Here is a 12,680-nt window from a genome sequence, read left to right on the forward strand (position 1 = left end):
ATCCACCACATGTGCTAGGTAGGCTTCACAGCCTTTTCTCATCATTCTTCTTGCAACTATGGCTGAGATAACATTGGACAGGAAATTTGTCCTTTCACCCACAACCGTGATCTCATGACCCTCAGAAGTTTTCAGAGAAATCCTCTTCAACTTGCAATCAACTATTGCCTGATGACGTGACAACCAGTCCATTCCCAAAATCACGTCAAACTCGTGGAAAGGCAACTCAATTAGGTCTGCCAAGAATTCACACCCCTGAATCCTTAACAGGCAACCCTTGTATACCTTGTTCACCACTACACTGTGGCCCAATGGATTAGTGACCAGAATGTCTTGGTCACTCTCCCCTACTAATATCCCCCTTTCTACGGGTAGGTTGATGCAGATGTATGAATGAGTGGATCCTGGATCCACCAATGCATGCACAGATGTATTGTAGAGGGAGAACGTACCCCTGATGACATCCGGGGCATCTTGCTCCTCCTGAGCTCTCATGGCATAAGCTCTGGCAGGTGGTCTGTTATCAGGCCTCTCTGCTGGCTCAGATGCAGGCCTCTGAGATGGTCCCACTGCGTCAGATTTGCCAGATTTCCTACCCCTTTGTGGTGCAGGAGTAGGTCTGTCTGCTTGTGTTGGAGCAGCTGTAGTAGTTCTACGTGGACAGTTCTTCAGCTGATGCTATGTTGACCCACACCTTAAGCAAGCACCAGTCACTCTCCAACACTCCCCCTTATGCCATTTCAAACAATGTGGACATGCAGAAGATGCTGGGGCTAGTCCCCTGAACCCCATCCCTGGAGAGCTGCCCACTGATGGTGTGGACTGACCTCTCCTAGGGGTAAACTGTGGCCTGGGCCCCTGAGACTGACCCTGACCTTGTGGTTGACCTGAACTCTGTACAGGTGGACCTTTGAACTTCTTCCCAAATGCAGGAGATGAACTAGACTGACTTGGGCCCCTCTTCTGCTGTCTCTCTCTTCAGGTTTGCTCACTTATTCTAACCTTTTCAACCTTTATTGCAGCTTCCACTAACTTGGTGAAGTCAGTGATTCCCAAGGCAGTGATCATGATCTTTATGTTGTCATTTAATCCCTCTTCAAATCTCTTGCACCTTTCAGCTTCATTAGGGACTATCTCCCTTCCATAGAGGCTTAATCTAACGAATTCCTTTTCATACTCGGCCACTGACAGCTGTCTCTGCCTCAGATTAATGAACTCTCTTCTTCTCTCTTCCAGGTATACACTACCCACATATTTCTTCTTAAATTCGGAGAGGAAGAAGTCCTAAGTTACTATTTCTGGCTGTACTTCACTGGACACAGTATCCCACCATTCATATGCATCGTCTTGCAGCAGAGATACAGCAGATTCCAAGTTTTGCTCTGGAGTGCAGTGGAGTTGTTTTAAAACTCTGCCTGTTCTGTTCAACCAATTTTCGGCTGCAACAGAATCATCTTCTCTCTTGCCAAAGAAGTCCACTGCTCCAAACTTTCTCAATTTTTCCAGATGTGATTTTGGTTGTGGAGGTGGTGGTGGTGGTGGCATTACCCCAGCCATTTGTTTGAAGAATTCGGCCATTTGCTGGAACATGGCCTGTGGAGGCTGAGCAGGCTCTGCTTGAGTAAGTGAGCGGAGTTCTCCCATACCCCCAGTCTCAGCTGCTGCAGGTGGAGCATGACTCTCCACTTCCTCCTCAACTGCCCTCTGAGATGTAGGGTCCATATCCTATTCAAAATAACAAAGACAAACAGATCTGCATTAGTGTCACCTCGACTCTTACAAATGCAATGCATGGTATGGACTCAATCTAGGCCCAGAAACGCCTAAATCGTGCTCTGATACCACTAAATGTGACACCCCTTACCCGTGTACAGTATATCCGAGTAAGCAATGTCACACGGTGTACCGGCACACTCTATTTTACCTTAATTAATTTTTATCATGGTTTTGAATACAATTTGTGAAATATAATTCATTTAAGTCATTTATTGAAATTATAGTTTATTTGGGGTTCCGAAAATTTTATAGAAAATTCGGCAGAGTACCGGCTAAAAATGGAGAAAACAGTTCTTTGGAACCTGTGAAAAACACTTCCTATAATCATATTCAAACTCCAATATCAAATCTTAATATTTTTCAACTGATTTCTCAATCATTCATCTCATGTGATAATCATGTACAAGTCACAGATAAATATTTACTTTTTCATTCCCAAACATAATTTTCATTATTTACATGAACATCAAAATACATTACATAAGTTCAATTACATATGTAAAAATAAAAGTTAGTTACAAAATACCAAAATGAAACCTAGTGTCCTACCAATGCACTGTAGGTGGTGAGGTGACACGGACACTATGCAGAGCTGCAGGAGGTCTCACCCAGTCTGTGGTCTACTGGGCTCTCGGTCAGTATCTCCAGAACCTACGCATGGCAAAAGCAACGCGCTAAGCAATAATGCTTAGTGGTGCAAATAATAAAATAAAAAGAAATAACAGAAATAAATATGCATTGAATGTATATGTCTTATTTATGTTGTATTTGTATATCCATTTATTTCGTTAACTTTGTCCACTTTCATTCATTTGGTTGCCCAAGTAACCTATACTGGACGACTGGACTGGATAAACGGCGAAATGACCAAAATGCCCTCCGTTTGGCTTAACGGGTCAAAATTGTCTGTACCGATTGAAAAATTTTTCTAAATATTTTCTTGGCATTCTAATACCATAGGAACCTCAATGACCCTTCTCTGGAGTCCCAAAAATTATTTTATGAATTTTTCCCCGGGTCTAGGGCCCCTAGTTGCGAGAACCGCAACTTCCCTCTGGGTTACCCATCGCTTGGGCACCGGCTCATTTGACTTAGTTGTATTTTATTTCTAAAATTTTTACTAAATTTTTCTTATTAATATTTGGGTTAATTATGGTTCCTCACTTTAGTTTAAATATTTTTCCGAACGTTCTAGCTGTCCGGACTGACACTGGTCACCGGAACAGTAGAATGTACAGAGTTGCTACCGGGAGGGTGTTACAGGTATACACATAATTTTTATCCAATTTTCTTATAGATTTCTACTTAATCTCACTTCCTCAACATGAAACTAAAGAGAAACATAAAGTTTGGTCACTAACCTTGAATGGAGTTAATTCCAATCTTGCAAGAGCTCTTCTTTTTTACTTCTTTTTGCTCCCAAAAGCTTTACTAAGATGAACTATCAAGTTTTTGTGTTGGGAATTTAGGGTTTAGTGGAAGAAAAACCAAGGAACCCAGCTTTGAAAACTTCATAATGGAGGACAATGGAATGGGTATGGGGCAGCTGGTTTGCGTGAAGGTGATGGCTGCTAAGTTTTTTTATTTTTTGCTGCATTCTTATCTCATTTTATTTATTTTAAATGGGCTTGATTAAGTGTAATTGGTGGTAAGTGTTTAATGACATCATGGTAATGTCATAATTCAAATTTCTTTTATTTTCTTGTCTACTTAATTTTAATTTAATTTTTAGCAATATTTATTCACATTTTATATCATAATAATTATTTGATTAACTGGACAAGTCGGCTAAAAATCACCTCTGAAGGTGAAATGACCAAAATGGCCTCCATTTGGCTTAACAGACCAAAATTGTCTGTACTGATTGGAAAAAATTTTTTAAGCATTTTCTTGGCATTCTAATGCCATAGAAACCTCAATGACCCTTCTCTAGAGTCCCAAAAATTATTTTATGAAATTTTTCCCTAGTCTAGGGCTCTTAGTTGCGAGAACCGCAACTTCCCACTGGGTTACCCATTGCTAGGGCACCGGCTCATTTAACTTTGTTGTATTTTATTTCTAAAATTTTTCCTAAATTTTTCTTATTAATATTTGAGTTAATTATGGTTCCTCACTTTAGTTTAAATATTTTTCCAGACATTCTAGCTGTTCGGACCGACACTAGTCACCGAAATAGTAGAATGTACGGAGTTACTACAAGGAAGGTGTTACATACAATCTCACTATTAGCTAGTCCTTAAATCTATAATCATGTATTTATTCTTGATCTTGGTAAAGCTAACTACAAATCATCTTATAAATCTAACTATTTATATCTAACATAATTATCTTCCCCATAATTTTATTAAATTAAGAATTTACCTACCTTAATCTTTTAATAACTAACCATTGGTTTATCAAAGCCCTTCAATTGTAGTATATTTTATAATATGAAATCCACTTTTTATAATATGAAATCCACTATCTAATAATCATCCCTTCATATCTGCAAATACTTTTTCACTAGATATATAATACTATAATCTTATGTTTTCCACTGCAGATAAGCACCACAATTTGAGTCATTCTCATAATTGATTGCATATCATTATTATCAAATATCAAAATACACTATTGAGGTCAACCCTAGAAGCAGTACAATAGTCTCATTTTCCTCAAGGTAAGCCAAATCATTTTAAAGCCAAATAATAATTATAATAATAACTAATTAAAATCATTTATTATATAAAAATAATTAAATTAATAACATAAAGCTAATTTAATATTATGAATCAAAAGTTACATTATTTTTCTATAGCTTTATCAATTTTCTTAAACATTATAGTTTAATAGATTTCTAGTTGAAAAGAATAGAGAAGTTATTACGATTAGAATATATATATAAAAAAAAAAATCATAACATGCGTTTGGTGTGACCATTTTTGAAAATGAGTATAAAGATTTATATTTTACAATGATTTAGTCTAAACAATTAAAATTTTAGAATTTCATTCCATTTAAATCTTTGTTTTTATAATTTTATTGAAGTCAAAATTTTTAACAACATAACACTAAAACTTTGTATATTACTCTTATCAATTAACTGATATTCTTAATTTGTCTTTTCTGTAAATTGTTAATGTGTTTTTGTTAAACCTATAGTAAGATAATGAATTTCACTCTTTTGAAATCAATCATTAATATTAGAGTTCGTATGAAACTAGTTAATAGAGGTGTTTATTTTCAAATTAGACATATATTCTACGAAGATATAAGGAATTTGTTTCAATCAACCTATTAAAATCCTAAATTTTTTAAGAAATATATATATATATGTATATATATATATATATATATATATATATATATATATATATATATATATATATATATATTATTTTTTGTAAAGTAAGATTGTTATTTTTATTTTTTTATGATAATTATATTTTTGTGATATTGTAAATCTTCTAATATTATAAATAATATAAAAATTTAAGGATTTTTTTATTTATTTTAAGTTACAATAAAAAGGAAATTCAATAGAATTTACGTACAAATAGAATTAATAATTTAAAATTTATATAAATTCTAAAACTAATTTAAATGATAAAAATTTAAAATAAATTAATTTTTAATAGCCAATTAAATTTTATCTTTTATTGTCATATTAATAAACTATAGAGGATATTTTGGATAATACTAATATTTCTCCTTCCTTCATATATTTATACATAATATAGATATGGATAGATGTAGAATTTAAAAAATAAAATTAATGACGTGACAACATAATATAATATTTCATTATAATTGCATCGCAAATTTTTTTAAATTAAATTATAATTTAAATTCATGAAAATATATCAAAAATTTAAATCACATCATAACACAGATGCTTTGCATAGAATTGTCAAACAATTTGCTCCCAAAATAGCTAAATAATTATACTTTTCTTTTGAATTGCAACATTGCATTACACTACCGCTAGGGCATAAATAATAGCATAAATTACAATTTAATCTTTAAAATTTGAAGAAATTTATGATTTAGTTTTTATATTTTCAAAATTAAGAAATTTAATCTCTTAGATTTAAAAAAGTTTACAACTTAATATCTGCTATTAAAACTCCATTAAGTTATCATTAATTTTAATAAAAATAATCAAAATATCCTTATCTTTATTTTTAATATGAAAATAATTTAGTTCCTAAGATTTTATTTTATTAATAATTTAGTCAATATATTTTTAAAATATGAGTCATATTAAATTAAAAATTTTAAATTTAAATTATTAAAACATAGATTAATTATTTTAATATCTTTAAAAATTTTGTTTAATTACAAAATCATCGATACAATTTACAAATTGATCCTTACATATTGTCACTATTTATAAATAAGCTTTTATAACTTTGTAAAATTTTGTTCATCTCATCATTATATATATATATATATATATATATATATATCAATTTATAATATTTTCATATGTTATATTGTTGTATATAAAAGAAGGCAAAAATATATAAATATGGATGCAATTGTTATAAACTTCAATGACAAATTGCTTTCAAATTAAAAATAGAGTTAAAAACATTTTTGGTATGTTTGCTAAATTTAATAAGGAATTAACCGTAATTCTAATATTAGAAACTAACTTGTAGGTGTCATGACATGATTCTTTGAGTCAAACCGGCACTAGGATTAAGGCCGACATAAAGCCCCTCTGACCTATAGTAAACCTCACTATTCCCAAACATATAACCAGGCCAAAATTCAAAGCCCAATATATAGCCCAAAATTAAAAAAAATATATTATAAATCAATTTGGGCCAGCTCAACCCAATAACTGTTATAATCTACAACTAAGAGAGCTTAGCTCAATCCTGATACTAACATATATAAACCATTTATTACTTAATATAATAAATATATATATTGGAGTCACAAAGGAGTTCTAATAATTGAATAAATAAATAAATAAATCACAACAAAAACTACTAACTAAAAAAAAAACACAGCACAACTTGTAGAGAAAAAATAGGTTAGACTCGAAAAAAAAACTTGCTCTTTCTGTAACTTGAAAAAAATATTTGAACAGGAATAAGCGCTCAACTCAGAGAGCTTAGATTTGATTATAGATGTAATTTCTACAACTACTTAAAACTAATGCAATTCTACTATGAAATGCACATTCATCACATATAACAAATAATTCATCTAATATTCGCACGAGTAGATAATTTGGAGCTACTCACGCGCCCAGTATATCACATCAATACATAAATACGGAAGTTGCTCTCTTATACAACTCTCTTAATCCAAATCCCACCAGCAAGCTTAACTTAAACCAGACTTTCGCTTAAATTCAAGTGCAGGGGCTAGCAAGATAAACTCAAAGACGTGCCTCATTCGAACTTTCTATGTCCATAAAGATTGGTTCCATCGAGACTAGCTCAAGTTGCGACTACTTGTCTAATCTATATCCATATATACCATATATATAAACAACACAAGTAGCTCCAAATTATCCTCAAGGCAGCAATCACAAACAAATAATAACAATTAAATTTGCAGCAACCTAAATGCCCCCAATATATTTATTTATGTGCATAATTAAATATTTATAAAATACATAAGCATGCGAGATATATAATTAATATTAAAATTACCAAAATAATCAATATCTAACTCACAGATTAGTTGATTCAATTGCAATTGGTCCAGCTAGAAGGAGAAGATGTCTCGCTTTACTACCTATATAGACACACTAACCTCTATTAAAATACTGACAAAATTAATCAATTAATTTAATTTACAGAAACAAGAATAAATCTTAAGGTTTTGTTGAAATTTTGGCAGAGTCTTCTCGATAACTGGATCTAACGCTCTACAAGAAAACTCAGTAAAAAGCAATACATAGGGCCTTAGGCCCACAGCAACAGTATCACATGCCCATCCAGGGCCTATAAAAACCTAATATAAGTCAAATCATCCATAACTTTGGCTCAAGTCCCTAACTCCTCTACAATCCAAATAGTTATTTCTAGCACTTCAAAAATTATAAAAATATTCTTGGAGGTTCCTTACCTCATCCTTATATTAATTAAATTTAGTTTATTTAATTTTACTCAACTAAGAATATTTTACATATTTAATCTGTAACACCTTTATCCCTATTGAAAATCATTCTTTCTTTGCTTTATAGGACCATAGAGTCTAGCCAATCAAAGCATCTAAAACCTCAAACTAATAATCAACCATTCATCCTATACCACCAACAAAACTGGCGAGCTGGGAGGGGTGAGCTTATAGAGAAAAGCTCAGTGAGTTGGCATTTGCAATACACATTATGCAACAGAAGGAACTAAGGAACAAGAAGCTAAACAGATGAATTCAATAATAAAATTTTTAGAACAAGCTAAATAAAGTAGATAATCGATTTCAACATGGATGCTATGCAATTTTAAGATCTCCATATCATTATCAAATTAAAATTTTTCCTAGTCTTCAATCATTCCTCATATATGTAAAAATATTGATAATTAGCTATTGACATCCAAAAATATGCCAAAGTATCAAAATAGATATGAAAATCATATCCATCTTCACCTCTCTACAAGTGGCCCTTTCCTACTGCAATAATTAAACTATTGACATCCCTCTATCGAGAGCAAAATATGCTAAATATAACTCAATATCTCATAATGATACAAGGGCATATTATGGTTGTCAAAACCATAGACCATCAAACTCACAAACTCTAATAACATAGTTCTGCTAAATCAAATTATTGCTATCCAAAGTGGCTAAACAATCATCAAATTAATCCACAATCTCATAATATTTCTCACAATTCCAAGACATTACACCATATATATTAAACTTTGATGTTATCTCTCTATAACATGATACTAATCTCATCGCTTTTTTGCTATTTTTCTTTCTTTCTTTCTAGACTTACTAATATGCATGAAATAAATTGGAGTGAAGAATGAACGATTATATTTTAAAAACTAGGATGACTCATAATGAGGAGTCAAAACATTAAAATACAATAATGATATCAAAGACAAATCATAGCTTTCAAAAGATCAAGAATTAATCGAGAAACAAATTCATGCTATATATTGTAAATACCACTCACCTTTATTGCAAGATGTCAAACTCACATATGTCACTTTTCCATTCATATAAATCATAATCCAAAAGCTCCTCCTAAACCATAACAATTTAATAATCAAAATCAACCACAAGCTTCACTTTTCATATTAAATATCTAATGAAAATTTGACAGCATTTCTTCTTAAAATTAAATTAAACTCTCTATTACAAACTCAAATCCATAATTCAAAAATTATATGGACATATCCAAATTATCAACTCATAGCTCCATATAAATATTATTCCCAACACTTCCTACTCAAATCTCAATCAACATATTTCATAATATATCAATAATACCAAAAATCCAACTAAACATATATAATTCTTTCTTAAAAATATTCTATAATCACTTAATAATTCAACTTCATATCCCATCTCAAAATAATTTTTGTTTCAACAAAATAACTTACTCAACTAAACACAATCCTTAATACCCAATTTAGTACTTTGCACATTCAAATTTATATAAAATATTTCAACTGTCAAATAAATTCTAAATTTTAACCATATGTGATGGTTGTCGATTCCACCAGAAATTAAATTAACTGAAATTACCAGTTATAAAATATTTTCTGCAGTAAGTGGTAAATCCAGGTCGAACCCTAGAGACTGAATTACTAAAATTTCGTGCACTTATATAAAGGAAAAAGAAACAAAGGTTGGGTGTAGTTCGCAGTCCAAAGAAGAAATAAGAAATTAAGAACTAAAATTAAATATGAAACTCTCAAATTAAACAAACTTCAGTCCAAGGTAATTCGCATTCCAATGCATTGATTCGATCATAGACAAAAGAAATACAATTATCTCTTATTGAATACTTAACGTAGATTTACCAAATAGTGAGGTAAAATCTCTAATTTTCCTATACTCATCAATTCGAGCCCAACACTCTTGTTGACTCTAATTATTAACTGAATTGATATTAAGCAATCCTCATCAAATTAATAATTGTTTTAAGAATAGGAAGTAGTTAAGCTGAACAACAATTTATGAAGCATAAATCATATAATTCACCATATTGTTTCCTTAGGTTATTATTGAAAACTTGGATCATAATCAATAAAACCTAATTGCTACTCACGTTCAATCTTACACAACAATTATGGATTATGAAGATGAACTAGCAATTGATCACATCAAACAATTAACTAATAGGCCTTTTTAGCAAATCATTCAATAGATCAAAGTCAATGAAATCAGAAAACAATAGATATTCAAAAAGATATAAATTAAATTAAGAACCTGGTCTCACAAATCATGCAAAAGAATTTGAATCCCTTGAACTGAATTAAAAACTGAGCCACTCATATTTATGGCTTACAGAAAAATAAAGTAGAAAATTGAGGAAATCTAGAATGTATATCGAATGAAGGTGTTGGAGGCCTCCTTTGAGGGTCTGAATGCCTCTTCTATTTATAATAAATGGCCTAGGGTTAGGTTTTCAGAGTCCCTGAGGTGTTAGGAATCTTTCTCTCTGTCAAAAACTACAATTGGAGCAAAATCAGGAAATTGATTATCGACGGATACATGGCCTGTGTATCACTACACGGCCCAAGGCTGTGTAACTTACTAGAGCTGAATGGGTATATCTTGCATTGGCACAGAAGGTTACACGGGTCTCCAAGATTTACACGGGTCAAGTTACACAGCCCGTGTACTTTGTTTCTGCCTCGGCTCTTTGGATTTCTTCTGGCAGAATGTTACACGAGTCCATGATTGTGCTTACATGACCCGTGTACTTTGTATCAGCAACACTTCTCAATCCTTTTACCTTTCCAAGCTTCCTTCCACACTTCTATTCTCTGGAACTTCACCAAAACCGTGAAAAATACAGCAAGAGTCAAATTAATGCCAATGCTAAAAATTTCACCATTTAACATAATTATTTCAACAACTCTCTAAACATATACCTAATAGATAATTATACTTTAATCAACTGAATTAGGCATAAAGATACCCTAGAAACACTAAATGTAATGGGAGTAAAATTAATAAATTATGCACTTATCAAATTCCCCCACACTTATTCTATGCTTATCCTCAAGCATGACTTAAACTCTCAATCAACTCCACTTAAAAGTTCCTTAACTTCACCCTATCACAACATTCTCTAACAAAAGATTAAAAGTTTGAAAGAAGAGGCAAGTAAGGTAATAACCATCATAACAAATTCCATCAATACCATACCAATATATCAATAATTTTTTAACACAAAACAAAAGGCTTGAAATCAATTAAGCTCACACAATTAAAGTTCATTAAAATTTTAAATCAATACATACCAAAACACAAGGCTAATTTATCAAAACATAACAATTATAGCTCTTTGCAAATCTTAGGGGAGATAGAAATGCCTCTTTTTTTTATATATATATTTGAAATTGGTACTTCTCTCTCGTCACAGTTACTTTTTTTTTATTATTATTTTAATTGTCACCTTCAGAAAAGTACCTTGCTCATATCCTAGCTAGCTTTTGGCCTGAGAATCGACATGGGGTTTATGAAGACCCCTGGTTAGTTTGCTTAACTAAAATAGCGGAGCAATTTTCAAGTTCAACCTTTTATTTCCTCCAATTTATGCATCTACATATTATAAAGTGCCCTGATAGATTAAACAAAGTTCTGAAATATGCATGACACTAGTTTAAAGCACACATAGCTAATCATTTCACCATTAAATCAAGCCTAAATGATTTATGCAGAAAAAAATTGCTCTATGGTATGGAAAAAAGGGAAAATCCATCATTAAAGTTACTATTACCTTGCCTAAAATCTCAAAAATTCAAACTAAAATAGAAAAGTTATTTCAAGGACAAAGCACTTCTCTTTGAGAGTTAATATAGAATCATGAATCAAGCTTATGAGAACGATTTTTTTTTTAATTAAAGCCACAAATTTCTCCTCTCTCACACTTAAAACTTACATTGTCTCCAATGTAAAGCCCAAATGCAAAAGAAAAGAAAAAAAAATGCTAGAAAATAAAATAAAATAAGACAAGGGGAGAAAACAAATCTAATTGTAGCTAACAAGCCACCCATGGGTTGCCTCCCAAGAAGCGCTTTTGTTTATCGTCGTTAGCTCGACATTGCAAAGCTCCTTAATCCACATAAATTGGGTTACTCAATTTGAGCTCCTCCACTGTATGCTCCTGAAACCCCTCATAAAATGGCTTAAGTCTATGACCGTTGACCTTGAACACCTTGTTAGTTCCTAAACTTTGAATTTTAATTACACCATAAGGAAACACATTAGTAACAACAAAGGGTCCAATCCAATGAGAACGCAACTTACCAGGCATCAGCTTCAATATAGAATTATACAATAAAACTTTTTGCCCAATCACAAACTGCTTCCTTAGAATTAGTTTGTCATGGAATGCTTTGGTCTTTTCTTTATAGATCCTAGAATTCTTATAAGCCTCAAGTCGAATTTCCTCTAATTCCTGCAATTATAATTTTCTTTCCACACCAGCAGTATCCAAATCCAAATTACAATGTCTAACAGCCCAATAAGCCTTATGTTCTAACTCAACAGGAAGGTGACATAACTTACCAAATACCAATCTGTATGCGGACATACCTATCGGTGTCTTATAAGCAGTCCTGTAAGCCCACAAAGCGTCATCAAGTCTAAGGCTCCAATCTTTTCTATTTGGCTTCACTGTTTTTTCCAAAATAGACTTGATCTCTCTATTAGACACCTTTACTTGCCCACTTGTTTGAGGATGATAAGCTATAGATACTCTATGGAAAACACCA

This window comes from Hevea brasiliensis, chromosome 4 (genome assembly GCF_030052815.1).
Source record: "Hevea brasiliensis isolate MT/VB/25A 57/8 chromosome 4, ASM3005281v1, whole genome shotgun sequence".
Lineage (NCBI taxonomy): Eukaryota > Viridiplantae > Streptophyta > Magnoliopsida > Malpighiales > Euphorbiaceae > Hevea > Hevea brasiliensis.